Genomic DNA, 19010 nt, shown 5'->3' on the forward strand with positions numbered 1-19010 from the left:
AACAGGAGGGACTGTGAGATTTAGTCCTGTATTGACCAGTACTAGAGCATGCCCAGGAATCTGCACTGCTGTTGCAAGTGTCAGTTACTGGATGAAGAAAAGCAAAGCAGGAGAGGGTAAAAGGGGTGAGGGAAAGTGAAAGAAACTGCACTTAACCCTTCCTCTGTTGATGTGTTGATATCAGTCTGCATCAGGTACTCACATTGCTGAGCTAATCCAATCAGCCCTTCTCTTCCATTAGCTAAAAATAAACTACCACTTCTTATGTAATGCTCTGACTGCTCCCCCCATTCCAAGTTATGCTGAAAATCTTAATGGAAAACCTTCAAGGGGTTTAAGATTTTAAATCAAATAAAGAAGCAGACAAAAAGAGAAAAATCCAATCAGAGCAGAAAGGGTTGGTTCATACAGGAACTGATTTTCTTTCCATTTTCGCCAGCATCGAACTCCACAGGATTAGTAGCTGGAGAGGCAGAAGGAAGCAGACAAAATGGGAGGGGAAGGAAGACTTTCTTTTATACTCATATTATACATAATTTTAGACAAGGAGAGGTACCATTCTGCCAACAAGATCTGGGCTTGAGTTGGATCTTGGGCCTGCTAGTGGTCAGATGCAGGATGGTGAGCACTCTGCTTCCTTTCTCAGGCAGCTTCTACAGCTCCAGAGCCCTCCAGGGAACAGAGAAAATAAGCAAACCAGGGAACTTAAAAAAAAGAAAAAAAAAAGAAAAGAAAACCAACAAAAAAACCCCAAACCAACCACCAACAAAAAAAACCCCAACAAAAAATCCCCCAGAAATCCCCCCCCTGAATCCTGGAACAAAATCTGAGGCTGCAACTTCGGGGGGGGGGGGGTGGGGGGGGGGGTGGGAAGGGGAGAAAGGGAGGAGAAAAGAAAAAAAAGATAGTCTGTACACCTAAAGCTTAGAAGGGTGATGGTTAGGCAATGGTTACAAGAGAAATAGGGGAATGTAAAAATCTTCCCCAAAATAGTAGACAAGTACTAGGTAATTGTAGATAATAGTAGATATATCATTATGAGCATGCAAAAATTAGGAAGGGTTGTATGTTTCTTTTTCCCTATATATCCTGACCATATTTCACAGTGTGGCCCCTTTCCATTGAACCCTACATACATTGCATGTGCTTTAGAATAATATTTATTAAAAAACAAAACAAAACAAAAAAACAAACAAAAAAAAAAAAAAACCCATCCACCAAAAATCCCAAACAGAATGCCCTGAGCCAAAGCAACACTGTACACTGTAAGTAACTGAGAGCATTGAGATTTCTATTGAAATAAAGGACAGAAGCCTGATAAGAAGATGGCACTTGCAGGTCAGATCCAGATCCCATTAGCCTGATAAGCTTTGAATCCAACTATGACTGTAGGCCTGGCTCACAAGCCACAGAGTATTTACAAGTGCTACTGTTATGCTGGCTTTTGCAGTATCTCTCTTCATAGACATTAGAGCCAAATCACAACAGTTCCCCTTAGTTGAGCTGGATTGGCACTTTGGAAATACCAGTGTACGGGAAAGGTTTAAATCCTCACATTTGAGGAGCAAGAGCAACATAGAGCTCAGATATTGGCAAAAAATGGCTCAAGAAAAATGAAAGTAGAACAATTGGCAGAAAAGAAGAAACAATGAGCAACAAATGAAGAGGAAAATGAAATATCAAAAAGGTACAGCAGGGAAGGGAGAACAGAAGAGAGGTGCACTAGAACTCGGAAAGGAAAAGCAAGAGGCAAGAGATATACTGAAGGCAACAGAAGAAAATAGTGAGGTAATGAAAGAAAGAAAGAAAAGGGAGGGGAAAAGGTGTGAGGAGCTGACAATGGCAAGACATAGGAGAGAAAATGGGAGAGATAGGAAAAGGGAGGTAAAGAGAAGGAATTATACAGGGAAAGGACCAGAACGAGGAGAACAATCCTAGGGAGCCTGCTGTGGTGGGTCACAGAGGAGTTCACAAGCCCATGCACTTCAACTATTTCTTTTTGATTCTGTGTCATTGTCAGGCTTCAGACTGCAGCTGCAAATTGTTTGTCTGGCAGTTCTGGTAGGTTTGATTCAATAACTCCTATAAGAGGGCAGGCAGGATATCAATGCTGCTTTATTGCCTTTTTCTCTGCCTACAATAGCAATCCTCCAGTTATACAGTATTATAAAGTGCCATCACTGGGGGTTGTATCTCAGCATAGTCACATCTCATCTTCCTAGACTATAATAAGCTGGCAAAGGTAAAAGTCTGAAACTACGTGAGCTTCACAAAATTATTAACATTGAGGCCTAAAGATTGGTGTCAGGGTTGAGCACCGGGCAAACAGCAGACCCTTGCTTCCCAAGTACCACAGCAAGGGGTAGATACCTCCTACAGGATCAGCTCCACCAAAATGTACTTGACACAATTACCAAGTCTCACTCCAGCCACTAGTGAACAAAGCATTAACACTCCAGAAAGTTGCAACCACTGCTGGGGAATAGAAAAAATAACCCATGCAGTCCTGTCAGGTGGGTAATTTTTCATGCCTCTCTCCAAATCCTTTGGATGCAAGCTTTTTAAAAATAATCATGCAGCGACATTTAACATAAGATTGGATTGACTGACGTGGACTTACCATTTTTCCTCCTGGAGGTTGGCTCCTTCAGGCTGTGGGGGTGTCCCTCACCAGGCTGACATAGAGAAATTTCCCCAGCCTTGAGTGTGTATGATCTGTCAATAAAAAGGGGCTTTCAGTTACACAATGCTGTCAAATAGCACCTTTTACAAACACTAAATTCAAGTTAAAAATGTCACAGCAAAACAGGAAAATCACCACAGAGAAAACTGCCTGTGAGGCATTTTCTTGGTGTGTCTTCTAAAAAAGAAAAATTCCTGGCACATCGTTCTGGTTAAAGCTACACAAATCAGAACAGAACTTCTCATTCAGGCCTGGTCAGTACAAACACTGGGAGTAGCTGAATACAAAGAGACCCATTTTGTCCACTTAAACTCTGTCTCACATATATACACGCATACATAAAAATCCCTGTTTCATTGTAAAAATCATAGATGGATGCCTTTAAGATTGTGTTTAGAAATCATTGTGACTTTACACTGCAGTTTATTCCATGTATTTCCACCCTTTTGAGTCATACTGTTCAACCTCCTACTTCTTAATAGATTAATTTGCGATTGCTCCCTCGACATTTCAGCCTTTCATGATGGAGAGCAATTCCTCTCATTTCACTCATCAAGGCTCCATATAATAATGAAAGTTCCCACAGGTCACCTCTATTGCGCCTTAACCCCTTTAGCCTTCCCCCCGACGAGTGTTTTTAAACCTGGAGCTGTCTGGGCTAAGGCAAAAAAATATATTTCTCGTGCAAGATGACTGCAACCAAATCCATATTGCATCGGTTCTATAGGAAATGTGACTATAGCCATGTGATTTCAATTCTCTGACATCCTTACATTGTCATAATATCTTATTTGGTTTTTTTTCCAAGCAGTCATACATACAGAACTGCTGGGATTTTTCTCTAATAACCCCAGGTCTTTTTTTCTTTGGTACACTCAATAATACGAACTCTGCTGCGGTTCACTAGCTCTAGACTTACTGTTATAGCCACTAAAAGATCCAAATCCTTCTCAGTTTGGTACGCATTGCGTCTTACTGTTTGCTTTATCTTTACATTTGGCAGAATAATCAATGTCTGCTATTTTGCTTGTTATAATCTTTCAGAATAAAATTGATAGGCAGGATTCTAAGCTGCTGTAAGTTGGCATGTCCCCTAGCATCACTTCACTGGTCTGGCTTCACACATTAAGTAGATGCTTCAAAACAAACCTGGAGGGCAAAACACCAGTTTGAATTTTCCAGTTGTTACTTATGACCAATAGCTGTTTCCTAAGATGTGGCCGTGCTTCGCGATTTACGTTTATGTAGAGGAAAGTCGTGGCACAGCCTGCGGGCAGGCAGGCAGGCAGGTGTGCTTGTGCACTGCAGAAGAGCTACAGCTCTGGGTGCGAGTGGCAGCTGAAGGCATCCAAAAGTAGCCCTGTTCTTCCAAGAAATCCACACTAAATGACCAAATCATTGCATTTTTTTAAAGAACAGCTTTACATTGCATGGTATTCCAGGATCTCTCTTCTGTGCAATCTGTCCATTCCACAGACAACAAAATATTTCTGACCAGTAGTATAGCACTAAACAAAACAACTGACATTCACTCATATACACAGCCCTGACAGCTGTGGATCTTTAGGGGGAGGAGACAACAGTTAGTTAAAAATAATTCAGTGCTGATTGGATTGGGGATAATTTTCTTGCAACTAAGGATGGGATTGAGACAAAAAATTATTTCAAATAACTATGAAGGAGTCACAGGATAGCAACACCTTTCAGCCTCTAGAGACCTAGAATTGATTTGAACTGGTGTACCACTTAAATGGAGAAAAGCTATTATCCTATCCCTAGTCTCTTGAGCCATTCAGTCCCACTTGAACCAATTTTTTCTTCAACAAGCTATTTTACATATATTATTTAGTCACAGTCTTTATGGGAGAAGCTTATCACGACTTGTGTAAAAACATAAGTACCTCTCCCCTCTGCATTTCTGTTTATTCTTGCGTTTGTTGCTAACATGACCAAACAATTAAATGTGTTCCTCCTCTTCTCTCCTTATGGAACCCTGCTTTTCTTGCTACCATTCACAAAATAAGACAGCTTCTCAGTAGCTTTCAGAAGAAGATCAAGCCTAGAAGCACCAGAAGGTGGACAGTGACCACAGTTGTACAAAGAAGCTGCAATTAATAATTAAGAATGTCTTAGGCTTTTGGTGTCTGATACTGGACTAGCAAAAAATGAAGACATCCATATTGGAAAGCTATTTATGAAAAGGGGGCTGCAAATGAGGTCACCATGTCGGTGATAGAGCAAAGGTGAGAGCCAGGGAGGTTGGAGCTGAGGTTTGGTGATGGGGCCATGCCAGCCCAGGAGGAGAATTCTTTCTGGTGACAAAGCAAACACACACTCATGCTCAAATCTCTCAACTTCTCTCACTGGTTTTCCACTATTTAATGAGCTCAGAGGAGCCTGTTTTGTCTACCTTATGCTTTCTTTTCATTAAGCATTTTCCCTGTAGTTTTTCCCACCACTGAATTTACTCAGGTTCCTCCATCACTCCTGGAATTAGAATCCATCCCTTTGAAAAACCTGGGCTTTCTTCATTTCAGGCAGCTAATCCCCCTCCCGCTCACCCCACAGGTTACACTGCTGGAGCAACACTACTTTGATACTGTTCCTCTGGCAGCAATTAGAATCAAATCAGCACCAGGCTGTTTATAAAAAGGGATGTTGCTATAATGACACTATCAATTCTTCCAAATGTTGTAGCTATTTATCAAGTGATTAAAGTAGAGTAAGTTACTCCAGTTTTACTAGCCTATTTTCCATTGCAACTTAAAAGGTTTTACTGCCTCAAGTATGGCACTTGGACTGCTAATAATTTCAATTTTATTACATTATCATATTTTTTAGATTTATTTCTAGGTTTTGCATAAGATTCAAATTGTTACCCAGTTTATAAAACAAGATAAATTTATCTTGGTCAAAAATCACATTAAGATAATTATCTTGCCCTTTTGGCAGATAATTTTGTTTGTAATATATTGAAAATGCTTATTTTTTGTTTTCCTAACCACTCATTCTTGCAAAAGTCGCTATTTTTTTCCTGACTCAGGCAACTCTATCTCCCTCTTACTGTCAAGAGCTGTCATGTCTCCTCCCATTTTCCCATCTCCACTAGGGGAAACCCAAACAAAATATGCCTGCTCTTGGCTTTCCAGCAAGCTACCACGGACACCTGTATTCCTGGCAGGCATGGCCGCTGGTCATGTTATTCTGCAGTGTCAGGGACTCGTGGGGAGTGCTTACTCAGCAGTCCCACACTACAATTATGGCAACACTTATCAGAGCTGGGCACCGGCAATATGCATACTAACAGATACCGTGACAGCCTCTTACCCAACCAATGTGCTACGGTATGCATGTAGCTTCCTTGTGCCCCCCTTGTGCTTCTCTGTGTTAGTGAAAATGTTAATTGCTGGTAGCCGACAGAAAAGACCACTTCTTAAAGAATGAATGGAGGTCACTGGTTGATTCCTTCTCCCCTTTCCCTCTCTGTCAAGCCCTGGTATCCCTGAAACTGCTGCACTGACTCCCCTTGAAGTCTACACTCCTCTCACCTCCCAAAAGCAGCAGGCTGCAGATAACAGTGTGGCCTGCCTAGGCAACTAATTCAGACCCAATTTAGCCAGATAGTAAGCATCTACTAAAGCTCCCAAATTACCAGAAAGATAGGACTTATGAGGTATCAGAAGAAAGTTGCAGCAACTAACCCTAGAGTAAGCAAATAACACCTGCCCTCTGCCCTGCCTACAGCGTCTCTGGGGAAAGTTATTCATCTGAGCTTTACCTACAAAGAGCTGGATGTGGGTCTGAAAAGCCACCTATGATCTCCATCATTAGCACTTGGATTAACAGAAATTAGGTTTTCCAATTTATGGGAAATTTTGATACTTAAACACAGATTCACAATTACATGAAAACTGTAAGAGATTTTCTTTTTAAAAACTCCAAATAGTGTTTGTTTAGCGGAAAAAAATCAGCTTCAGGAAACTTATTTAGAATGCATGAGGTTTCCTTTGTGCAAATACAGCATTATTATAAAATAATAATTTATACAGACATGTTTTAACTTGATCTCAAAAATTAGTTGAAATAAAATATCTCCTTCTGCTTTAAAAATTATAAATGGCATGTGCTGCTTAGTGCTGACAGAAATAACTCTGTCATGCAATAAAGTAAGTAGCATTCTGGTGTAGGAAAGGATAGCAATACCCTGAGTTTGGAATAGGCTAAATGTGGATTTTTTGACTGTTCTAATACACCAGCATAAGAAGGACTCATGACAGAAGTACCAACAAACAGACTGGGTAATATCCAAAAGGTTTTCAGGTATGATGTTGAAATACGAACTTTTTTTTTAAATTAAATTATTTGCATTTCTCAATATCTATATGTAGCCTAGAAGCTTTATAAAAGCAATTCTCTCCCTGTATTTTTCCCCACTTCTTGCTCAAAGGCTCAGGAAGGTACAGGGTGCCTCCCATCTTTTTTCTGCTTTAAGGCAGGCAGAGAAAAAGAAGCAATTCAAAATCAGAGAAGACCTAACAGAAGTCCCAAAAGAGAGCTAAAACTAATTTTCTTTAAAACATTTGGGCTCCATTTCAGTTTGGGATTAAAGTGAAGATCAGTTTACACGTTTGTGTTGCTTCTGATGACAGTTCTATGGAATACATACAGACAGAAATTCACCTGTTTCTAGTGAGAAAACATCTACCTTTCTCTTTCACTGTTGCTCAGAACGCAGGTAACATTAAACCCCCTTTGTGCCACCTTCCATGGTCACACAGCCAGCAGCAGGGGGACAGCACACACACGGCAGAAGCCAAGTACAAGGGAGGCCGCTAGGGCTCTCTGAAGTGAGAATGGGTTCAGTTCTGTGGATTTCCCTGTGTAATCATGGAAAAATCACACCAACAATTTCTATAAATCCAGATGGGTTGGCAACAAAAGTTTGACTGCTTTGCATACTCCATGTCTCTGAACATTTTTTCTTTGGTAATGACATGGTGAAGAAGCCTATGATCATAAATATGGAGTGTATCACCCTGTCCTTTAACTCCCTCCTTATTGGTTTTGCAACATAATACATGCATCTCAAATAAATTAAACATGTGACATATAAAAGCAGTTCATGTTTTTGGGGAATTGTCAAAATCCTGGGAAACCAAAACGTTGAAAATCACTTGTCAAAACGTTCTGGGCTGAAGTAGTTAAGCTGTCATCGACAGCTTAAACACTGTTTATTTGAATATGTAAAGCAATTTTTTGTAAAACCAAAAGTACAGAGTCTGTTAATCAGAGTTTTTTCTCCAGACATCTTAATTCTACTTCCCTGATCTCCTGGGAAAGAAAACTTCACATGAAGTGCGAGGCCATATACATCCGCAGCGAAGTAAGTACGCTGCTCTACTGGCACAACTGATTTGACAAAGTATGGCAATGGTTTACCATGGTACTACAGGATTATTACTCTGCAGTGCCCATTATTTGAAATGGAGTTGCTCCGTGCTTACCACAAAACAGCAAGTAGCATTTTGCAGTAACACAATAAATAACCCATGTCATCTCTGTATCTACACCTTTTGCACGAACAGATACAGAGCCAATCTAAAAACAAATCTAAAAGTGCCATAATAATGCCAGAATGACATGCCTCTTAAGCTGTTTACAGCTGACAGACTAAGTGAAATGGTTTGACAAGGAAGAACACAGTATGTGTTGACAGCCCTGCTTAGTTCATATTTGAAAGACAAAATTAAAGTCATACTTTCACAAGGTGCAGAATTCTACTCACCTGAAGGACATTCTCTTAAGCAAGGCATGGTATTAAGCCTCTGCCATCCTTCTCCTCCTCTCTCCCATTTTTGTGTGTAGGCCACTAAGGGGCGTACCTCAAAAACCAGTCCTGACTGCCTATCTCAGTAATCGCTTGTGAAAACATATCATTTAGGAAACTGTGGAGAAAGCAACAATGAGAGCAGCCATAAATGTTCGCCCTCCATAATTTAAGGGAGCACAGCAACATATGGGCAGCATTTGGCTTTTCGTACAGCAGGCAGCACCATTAGGAAAGAGCAAACATCAAAGGCTGAGTACAAATCCCCTCTATCCACAGAGACACCTTTCACTTGATTACAGGATACGAGACAAAAACATAAAAACATGTCGAATCCTAAAAAAAGTAAATAAGAGCTAAGACAGGTCAGAGGAAAGGGCTGGAGACAGTCACTAGGAAAAACAGACTGATTTGGCAGTACTTGCACAGCTCTAAGGCAAAGGGAGCAGGAAGGCTCAAAGGACAAACAGTGGTGAATAGCTGGCCTCTTATGTTTATCTCATTCTTCCTGATCTATGGGCTGGCGGTAACAAGAGGCTGTCAGCAACCCATGCGGTGGTCAGTGTGAGAGCATTTTGGTGGGCTCAGTCCAGCTACTCTACCTCTAAGAGGTTTCTTCACTGCAAAAGTTCATGCTGATACTTGGCCCCTCACTGTTAGAGGCCATGCGAAGCCATGAACATTCACCTTCCCTCCCACTATGAGTGACTCTGTTATTGTACAGCAGATGCCCTGAAGAGAGAAAAGCCAACATCTGCTAGTCCTTTCCTGGGGATAAGCCCAGGGGTTCAGCTGCTAGCAATGCCAGTCAGTCCAGCTCTCTTAATGAGTCCTGTAATTGATGAAAATTACCCCAAAGTTGCCGAATGAAATCATCTTACTGAGAGGAACAGGAAAGCATTAGGAATATTCTGCACTTGAAGTCATAGGATGCATTCACACTGGAGTGGCTCTACCAGCTCAGCTGACCAGGACTAAGAAGTTGCGCTGTCTGTGTTCAAGAGGAGCTTGGCTGCTGGCAGCACCTTCCTTACGTGTAAGTGGAGAGCTGGTTCCAACTGTAACCTTAGACCAGACTTACTATGCAGCAGTTCCAAATGGTTTCAGTCGCTGCTCCATGTCTGGAGCCCACTGGCAGACCATGAACAGGGACTGCTCAAAACTTCTGGTTGAAGCTGCATTTCAGGAATCGGAACAGTGCTGAGGGGAAGTGTTTTTTTCAAATTAATGGAAGTTTTGCCTACATATTTCTTCCCACACATGAAGGTCATCAAATGTTTGTGTGCCAAATGTTAGAATTGATGCTATCCTAATGAACTCTGAAAACATTTTCCTGTCAAAGCAAATAGAACAAGTTGACATCACTGATCCCAGCATCAACCAAAGAGGAAAAACAAACAAACCATCAGTTAAAAAACTAGAGGGTTTTTTTGTGCTCTAAGTTCAAGGATGTGAGTCTGGCAGTGCAATGACAAAGGGGAGCACGGTGCAGATGACAAAAGGGTTATGCTCACTGCAAAGGAAGTCAGTCCTGAGGAAAAAAGATTGCCTCAGCATCAAGGTCAGAAATACCTGGGCACTACCTCCTCCTAGCATGTGGCACACGTGAGATCTGTCAGTCTGAGCTGCGCTGTGTTATTACCTGTGACATGTGCCATAGGCACCTGAATGGAGAGTAAAACCTATTAATAAACCTTGTCAGAAGTTTCAAACTGATTACACTCTTAAAAGCAACCAGCAGCTCTCAACTTGTCTACCAACAAACTTTTTCTTTCCTCTTGGAGCTGCCTATCCTTGTGGCCTCCTCTTCTATCTCCCAGTGTCCAAGTATCTATCCGTCCAAGTATAACCATAGAATGGCAACCCTGCTACAATTGGATGTAAATACAAAGGAAGTGTGTCTTACAGTTATGCTGCTAAACCGGGATTAGGGAGATCCAGACTAATTTCTTCCTTCTGACACAATTCCTGTATGCCCTTTGGCAAATCCATAAAATCATTCCACATGGGAAATAACCATACCACCTCCTTTGCCTCTCCTGCTTGTTCAGAAATTTGGCACAGGGTTCATCTTGCTGTGCTCAGTGTCTAGCCAAGAAGTACCTAGTCACAATCTCTCTCGGTAGCTCAGTGGTTCAGCATACAACTAATTAAAACTAATTTCATTATTCACATGGTACAGAGGAAAAGATAGAGACTTTCTGCAGAATATATAGGGGGCCTGCAAGCCTGGTGAATGCAGCTAGGTACCAAGCACCGATGAAATCCCCAAACTAATGTTTCTCCTCAGCTGCTTTGGCCATTTTCTGAAGGAGATTTTTCACAAAAATTGCTACAGGGTGGAGGTCCTGTTGAAAAGTACAGCATTAAATTTGGGAATAATAACAGAGGAACCAGAGCAGAATTAAAAGAATGAAATGTACTTTGTTGCTCCCTACATCAAACCCATTTCCATTTTATTTACTGTTTTAATTTCCATACTCCCTGTGCCATCACCCGTGGTTTTTTGAACTGAAAAGTATAGTCTCAGCTCCCATTTCTCCAAAAGTCAGTTGTAATCTCAGTCATTCTCCAGCCCTGCAGTTTTCCTTCTCCTTGACAAGCCTGACCACTTAAATTTCTATCAGCTCAGACATTTACCCACACCCCTTTCTGTTCCCATCTCATTTCTTCCCCTTCCAGTTTTTGTGATGCCATCATACATCTATGCCAGCACACCGAGCATGCAGCAATAGACATATAGATCCTGACTGTGTTCAGGAAAGGGGAAAGGTTGAAGTGAATAACATCCTGCGTATGAATGACTCCCCTGCTTGCTATACTACAGTGAGCTGTGCTTTCATATACTGTGATGGATGTGAGTTATGGGTCACTCTCACTTGCGAAAATAAATGTATAACACTTGCCAATTGTAATACTGTATATTACAAAATTCTATCACTTAAGATTTATATACTTAGCAAACCAATCACACAAACAACACAGGTACAGCACAACATCTCTGCTACCAGTTTTTTTCTTGTTGAGACAGACAGATGCAAAATCACTCTTAGGAATAAAGTGGTGCTACATTATCCGGAGGGGGACATTTTATGGACAAAGAGTTTATCATATCCAGAGTTTGCCTTGGGTGCAGTGGACTTAGCATGTGTTAAGTAATGCTTAAGTGATTTGCTGGACTGGCCTAATAGCAAAAACCACTCCTGGCTTATTTGCTTATAAATACATTTCAAGGCACTGATTGAAGTCTGTAGTGCCCTTAATGGTCTGGGACCCAGTTACTTAAAAGATAACATCTCTCTTTATAAATCTTATGTGGTAATTCAGAACCTCCAGTTGTTCTTGCTTTCTTTTTATGGATGGACAATGGGGTGTCTTTACTGGGAGGTGCATGAACCTGGAACCTGTCCTCATCAGCTTTTGCACACAACAGTGCTTCAGAGGACTATTTCAAGGAGAAGTACAATGCTGGTCTCTTCAGTGTGACAAACATCAATTAATCTCTTGAGTGAGCATATTAGCAGCTGAGGGTCTGGCTGTGACTGGCCATGTGTTCAGGAAAGCTATTCCAGAAACCATTTTCTCTTCCTCCTCTAACCACAGAACCAGTGCAAGGGCTGAAAGATCACATTCTTGCAAGCACCACCTCTCCACAAGGTCTGAGCTGCCTTGGCATCCAGGTAATGTCATAGAGAGCCCTTGATGATCACAGTTCCAGTGAGGCTCCCTTAAAATACTCACAGTGCCACTAGCACACCTTAGATAATGAGAGTGGGTCCTGGCCATGTGTACTGTATTTACAACCATGTCTTCCATTTCAGGTTCATTTTAACTGGCGTGAGCTGCTGAAGCAGTGGATGCCCTTATCTGCTTTCCTCAAGGGAAACAGATACATAAAGTACAGAAGATTGCAGGTTTTTAAGATTAAATGCTATAAACAGAGATTAAATTATACGCTTTTTATCCCTTTAAGGAACTCTTGTTCATGGCATTCTGTTCCAACTTTCCAAAATTATTTCTACTTACATTCACATTTAGAAGCATTTAAAACACAGCAAAGAGGGAATGCATTTGCGGACATAACTGGCAACACAGAGCCCAGGTCTGTCTTCAGCTACTCCCAAACCTCAGAAGGCGACAGAGGAAACACCCAGGGCAGCTGAGACGACTTAAGGCAGAGTTGCATAGGCCCCTCCATGGGACACCAACAGTGAGGAAAGGTGATCTTGGCACAACCTCTTCACAAAACTAAAAAAGCAACACTTGGGAAAAAAAACCAAGGAAAATACTGTCTTAATTTCTGTTTCCATGATGCCAGCAAAGACTGTCTGATCACCTTCTTGAGGGGAAGCTTGGTTACTTGTCTTTTCAGTAAGGCTGCCCTGATGAAAAGGAACTGAGAGAGACAAATAGCCACCCACAGGGTAACAGCTTCAGTAGGTTGTTTTGGGTTTGCTTTAGTTCACTGGCTTAAAAAGGTCAGCAACATTCATCCTGAGGACCCTATTAGAGAAGTAGCTTTGAGAAAAACATGACTAACCTTTGGAACTCACTGTAGCAGGATATCATTGAGGAAATGTATGAGAGAGGTTTAAATTTTTTTTTAAAGGATTGTATATAAGCAACTCTAAGGATACAATCAAATATTATCAGTATTTTCACTATAGAGAATTCACTGGTATCGGCCAGTAAGCACTGTGCTTCTGGGAATCAAGAACTAACAAAACCAGGGACTATAAAAAATTCTTCACACACCAAATGGTAGGTATGACAGGCAAAACCAGTAATACAAATCCAGACTGCTTAAAGACTTCAGAAATAGCCATCCACAGAGGCAGGAACTACAGTTGGTGAATGGATATTTGACTAACTTTCTAGCTCCCAAGTGATGGCCCTTCACAACCTTAGAAAGATTAACCAAAAGTACATAAACCCCAGCCTGACCACAAAAGCTGAACAGGGAAGCTGAAAGCAGCATACATATAGAGAAGATTTCAAATGGGAAGAATCAGGATCCAACTGAAAAGTTTTCTTTTACCATGCAGGAGACTCGAATGGCTTCTGCAAAGAACCACCCAACTGACAAATCTGTCTGAGAATGACATCCTTTAAGTGACTTCTGTCATATTTAGAAAAAATGAAAAATCCCTGGGATAGAGGGACAGGGCAGCAGACAGGAGATGCGAGATATTTGGAATGTGCTGACATTTAAAGTACTTTGAATCAGTAAGACTCCCAAGTCTCCTTCAAGACAGAGAAGGTCTGAAATGTGCAACGCATCTTGAAATATCAGAGTTATGGCTGCAAGAGGGTGTGGTAAGGATCTGTGCAGACAGGATGCCACAAGTTCTCCCATTTTGTTATCATTAATATCAGAAATAAGTAAGAAAATGCATCTTTAGCACTACTGGGTGCATTTTTCACAAAGGCAGAAATTGCGCAGAAATCTATTTCTAGTGCTGTGTAACTAACCACCTGGCGTACACAGGGCTTTATCCTCAGCAGCGTAACCTCATGTTCATATCCTCAGCATCCTGGACCCCTCATGTTCACCAATCTATTCCAGTTTTGAGCAGGTAAGACTTTAGATTTGACCTGGAGGATCTTCACAAGATAAAAACAAAACCAAACCAAAGAAAAACCCACCTGTAGTTTTGGCCTTAACACTTCTCTACACAAAGCCAAAATGTTGTCATGTGTAGTGCCGTAGAAAAAACCCCAACAAAACACTAACAAAAGCCCCTGCAGCCTTGTGAAACACAGAAAGGGAAACTATGCTGTGAGCTCTGACAGTAATAAAAACATAACTGGATTGATTCTAGACAATTTATTGAACAAAATTTAGTTAGGGTCTTTTTGTTTTGTTTTGTTTTAACGATTGCACACCACTTAATTTTTATGAGCTCGATTATGCCTTTAAGGCACATTCCAGCAGAGGGCTGAGGTGAAAAAGCCTCTCCAGGGAGGATGCAGCAGAAGAAAAAGCCTCTGGGATGTGCAGGAGTTGAGCTAATCCTTTCTAGGCATGTGTCTGGCATTACCTAGCAGCTCTCATACTTCCCAGTGGAAAAGCAAATCTGTGGGCCCATGGCTAGGAAGTTTCTGCTCCTTCAGCACACTGTGCCCAGGTGTGAGAGGAGGCTGATCCAAACCCTCCTTCAGGCATAACAGATGGAGACTTCTTCATGAACAAGTTATTCAACTTGGGGACCTGGTCCCTTCACCAAAACTTGGGCTTTCTCAGGAAGGACAGAGATCACTGCACCCCATGTATCCCGAGGCAGACAATGCTGGCAAGTTTATTTTTAAAAGCTCGAAGTTGCTCACTCTAGGCAATGTATCATGATTTAAAACATTGAAAATATTAAACTCAAACCTAAAAATGAACTGCTCCTCTCACCTGCTCAACAGACCAAGCCATAACTGACACTAAAGGTCATGAACCCTTCTTCTTCCCCAGTGACGGAAACAAGGGCTGGTGCTTAATGGGCAAGGGGGTTTATTGAGCAATATTATACAACCCTATTACACTAACCTCCTTACTCCACTTAAGCTTAACTCTTTCCTGAAGCAGAGACCAGACCTCTGCCTTTTCAGGAGGCAGTACACAGCACTAAATTCAAGGGCTACTATTACGTCGACCTCCTGATAAGCAGGTGCTTCTCCTTCCACTTCACTTGCCAGATGAGAGGACTGTACACTTCCTTAGCAGAACAAGCTTTTACTGACTGGAGAAAACACTAGAAATGGCATAAAACATTGTTCATAGTATTTGCGAACCTCAGAACAACTTCAAAACAAATTCCACCAGGTGCTAAAACTATTTCGGTTCCACAAATGCAGCTTCCCCCTCCTCAGTGCTGTTGCATATTGAAACGTACATGCATTTCCAGCAAATAGGTACAAGTCCTTGCTTTAATCCATGAATGTGAAAACATTTTCCTCAGTCTCCCTTTTAGAAAGAATTTTGCAGTCCTAAAATGCAGTGTGCACCACATGAGCTTCCCAGAGTCTGCTGCTGTGGTCCCTGCAGCAACCAACCAACCAACCCTGGGTCTGTGCAGCGACTACCGTCCCAGGCCTTCTGGGGAGAGGTGCTAGCCCCGCTTCCCAAGAGGTGCCACAAGCCTCTGTCTGAAGTGGTCCAGGTATCAGCACAGCACCTCCAGAGCAGAGCTGGGCCTCTCCCAGGACAGCACCTCTTGGCTGCTGAAGCCTGCCTGGCCTCTCTAGTTCAGACATAAGCCCCTTAACTTCTCTCCTTCCGTGACTCAACTCTTTGGGGTGATCCAGTGCAGCCTACAGTGCAGGGGCAGCAGAGTGACAGACCTACTGCTCATGTTGCTGGACTGCTCCAGCTGAGCTGCCCCCTGTCCTCCTCTGCCACTTGTCCCTGTACATAGAAATTTTGTGTGTTGGGCATTCAGTTTTTCTTCCTTTTGCCCATGCCTTCCCTTTGTTTTGGATCCCAGCCAAATAAAAGGAGCATTTGGAAAAGTAAAAAACGTGAACTCTGGGCAAGTCAGTGGGGAAATTCAAACTGAATTTAGAAACACAAAATACCCCCCCCCGCCGCCAAGAACCAGAATGAATAAGAAATACCCATATTTAAGTTTTACAAATCACGCTACCAAATGGATCACCAAAATGTCTGGGGCAGCTGGCAGTCCCACAGTTACTGTCCTGCCCATACTGAATTCGTGGCACACTGCATCACACTGCTGTCACGCAGGCCCTGGTGAAAAGCTGTCCTGAGCAGAGCTGTGCGCCATCTCGCAGCACTGCCACCCAGGAGGGCTCCTCCAAGGTGAGGGATAAAGGAACAGCAGGACTGATACTGTGTCTAATGTGGCACAAGGTTCCCCCGGCACAATGTGCCCCAGCTAATGAACGGCACTGCCCCAAGTGCAAACAAGCTGGGAAAGGTTCTGTTTTCAAAGCAAATGTATTGCACTTCAATGAAGATTTTTTTTCCCCCTAAAAAGTTTTAATATACACACTAAATTAAGCTTGAGAAAAGGGGACATTTCATCTTTAATCTATTTACTTCTGAATATTTAACATACAATTCTGGCACCAATCACCAGATTTAACTGGAAAATTACTCACTAATCTGTTTGCTTATTTGGAATAATTGGCTAGGCTGCCAGGGAAGAGGATTTCCTACCCTGTTTAATATCTCAGTTAGTAGTCCAATTTCAGCTTGGCGGCATAATTACTCTGACAGAGCTGTAGCCACAGGGCCTGTGAGTGGGGCTGCTTTTTAAACCGTAAATTATGGAGGATTAGCATTTATGAATTTTAAATCAGGGCTGTGGTAGGAGACACTAAAGCTGCTTAGAGCTTGCAAACCACTGCATTCAATCACCAGTCATTAACACATTCCTTCCCAGGACTTTCTGCAATCACATTTAATAAAAAGGTATTTCTAATTTACTCTAGAATATTGTGCCTCTGTGTCTCCAGCATAACTCCAGGGATAAGGAGATACACTTTCCAGGAAAAAAGCATCACAGTTTAATCTGACCCTGATTTACCTCCCACATGAGATGTTAAAGACCTATCTCGTCTGCTTGATTCCTACCATTTCTTCTTCCAGATGGAAAACATGTGGTTTGATCCCTACTATACTTAATCACAAAAATTAAAAAATGCTGAAAATCAGAGCTGCAATGTGGCTGATCAGCAGAGATCTGAACTCTGTCATCGCCGTTGCTCAGGAGCTTTGGCTTGTGAGCTCTCCACTGTTGTGTTTGCCTGTCAGGCTCATGATGAATCATTATGGGGTAAATCCTTCCTTTGATGTAGGCATGTAACTTCTTTTAAGGCCAATGAGAGTTATGTACATGCACTGAGGGCAGAATATTTTATGCCCTGAAGAAGGAGTCTTAGAGAAGAAAAAACCCTCTGCCAAAAATCACACCGCTTTGAACTTCAGAGTTGCTCCACCCGGGAGTCTAAAGAGCTCTGAAGCCCTATGACACGCATCCAAATGCAAATGCTGAGCCCTTCCTCCTACTAAACATGTGCATCTCTCCCTCTGCCAGCCTACAATTCAGCAAGGTATTGAAGTTAGTGCTTCATGTGACTGTTTCAAAGACCAAAGACACACATAGGAAACCTACAATTTTTACATTGAGAGTTTTCATATATTAAATTATATCTATGTATGTTAACAAAAATACATAGATAGAGCCACCTACCACAAACCAGAACAAAGACATGTGTGAAAGTTTTATATGGTAAAATAAGAAAAGCAAAAAAAGGTGACAAATTGGTCAGAGTAAAACTTGATACAGCACCTGCCATTAAAACCTGAAGAAAACACAGGCAATTTAAAAAGGAGCCTGGCTGAACTCCCACAGTATCCCTCTGTAATTATCCCAGAAACTCAGAAGAGTTCTGAGCTCTCAAAGCCACCTCCGGGAAGGGACAGGAAGAATTTCCCTGCCCTTGCACGGTGATGGGGATTTGTACACCCTCCTCAGAGTCAGTCAGCATTGACCTCTGACATAAGCAGGATACCAACTGATGATGCATTACACTGCAATCAACAGCGCTATTCACTGAAGCAACCAGATGATTTAAGATTCCCAAATCTCATTGAAAGCCGCTGGAAATTAGGCACTTTGAAAAGTCGACACTTTTGAAAATGCCTTTTAATCTCCTAAATTACTCATGCTTTTGAAAACTTTACTCATGCTAAGTACTTTGGGGGCCTCAGTCAGTGAAAGCTAAACTGAAAGATGCTAAGGAAGGACCATTTACACAGAACCTTGCTCAGCTCTTATCTCTCTTCTATCCTCCTAGCAACAATAGACAGAAGGAAGGAGCTCTTGGCAACACAAGCCCTGTGCCAAGAGTTTGTCTGACAGAGTGGCAGGTCCCCAGACCCTATTAAGACTACTCAGACAGATGGATTTTCTTCCCTCCTGTACCCAGAGCAGACTTTTCCTACTGACCTCCTCCCTCTGAAGGCTGAGTGGTGCCACCACTTCTGCCCCAGAAAGATACAGTCCTTACTGTACAGGTGGAACAATTTGATCAGTCCTTGAACAGTGCAAATTGTCCATGTCTCTGGCACCAGCTCCATGCATTGTTCCTCCTTCTACCTCTGCTTTCCTGCACACAGCTGAAATACACTTCCTAATTCTACTTTTTGATTGCCCCACAGTATTCGCACTGATGCTAACTGTGCATGCACTCCATGAGTATGCATACAACAGGGGAACAAATGGTATAAGAATCAGGCAGGAGAAACATCTCTTTGGCATTCAGAGGCTGAGAGGTGCTTCTAAGTGGTTTTTGTCCCTCTGAGGAACAGTTGGGGGCAAAGAATGGACACACACAGGTGACCAGAATGAAATGCTCACCAGAGTATATATATGCAACTTATTCAGTCTAGAACATGAACTGAGATTTGGGTAGGTGGCAAGGCCTTAATGTAGAGCTATGTCTGAGCCTGGTGCATGTCAGGAAAGGACTCACCTAGTCCCTAAC

General features: G+C 42.1%; 1 long non-coding RNA gene across 1 annotated transcript in view; it reads right to left on the reverse strand.

The window, feature by feature from the left end:
• LOC115607034 overlaps positions 1–2715 on the reverse strand; it is a 97655-nt gene extending 94940 nt beyond the window's left edge. The window contains exon 1 of the long non-coding RNA XR_003991064.1: positions 2621–2715. This is a non-coding gene — a long non-coding RNA (uncharacterized LOC115607034). The remainder of the gene's footprint in view (positions 1–2620) is intronic.
• Between the last annotated feature and the right edge of the window lie 16295 nt (positions 2716–19010).

The sequence above is a fragment of the Strigops habroptila genome, chromosome 4, assembly GCF_004027225.2.
Source record: "Strigops habroptila isolate Jane chromosome 4, bStrHab1.2.pri, whole genome shotgun sequence".
Classification (NCBI taxonomy): domain Eukaryota; kingdom Metazoa; phylum Chordata; class Aves; order Psittaciformes; family Psittacidae; genus Strigops; species Strigops habroptila.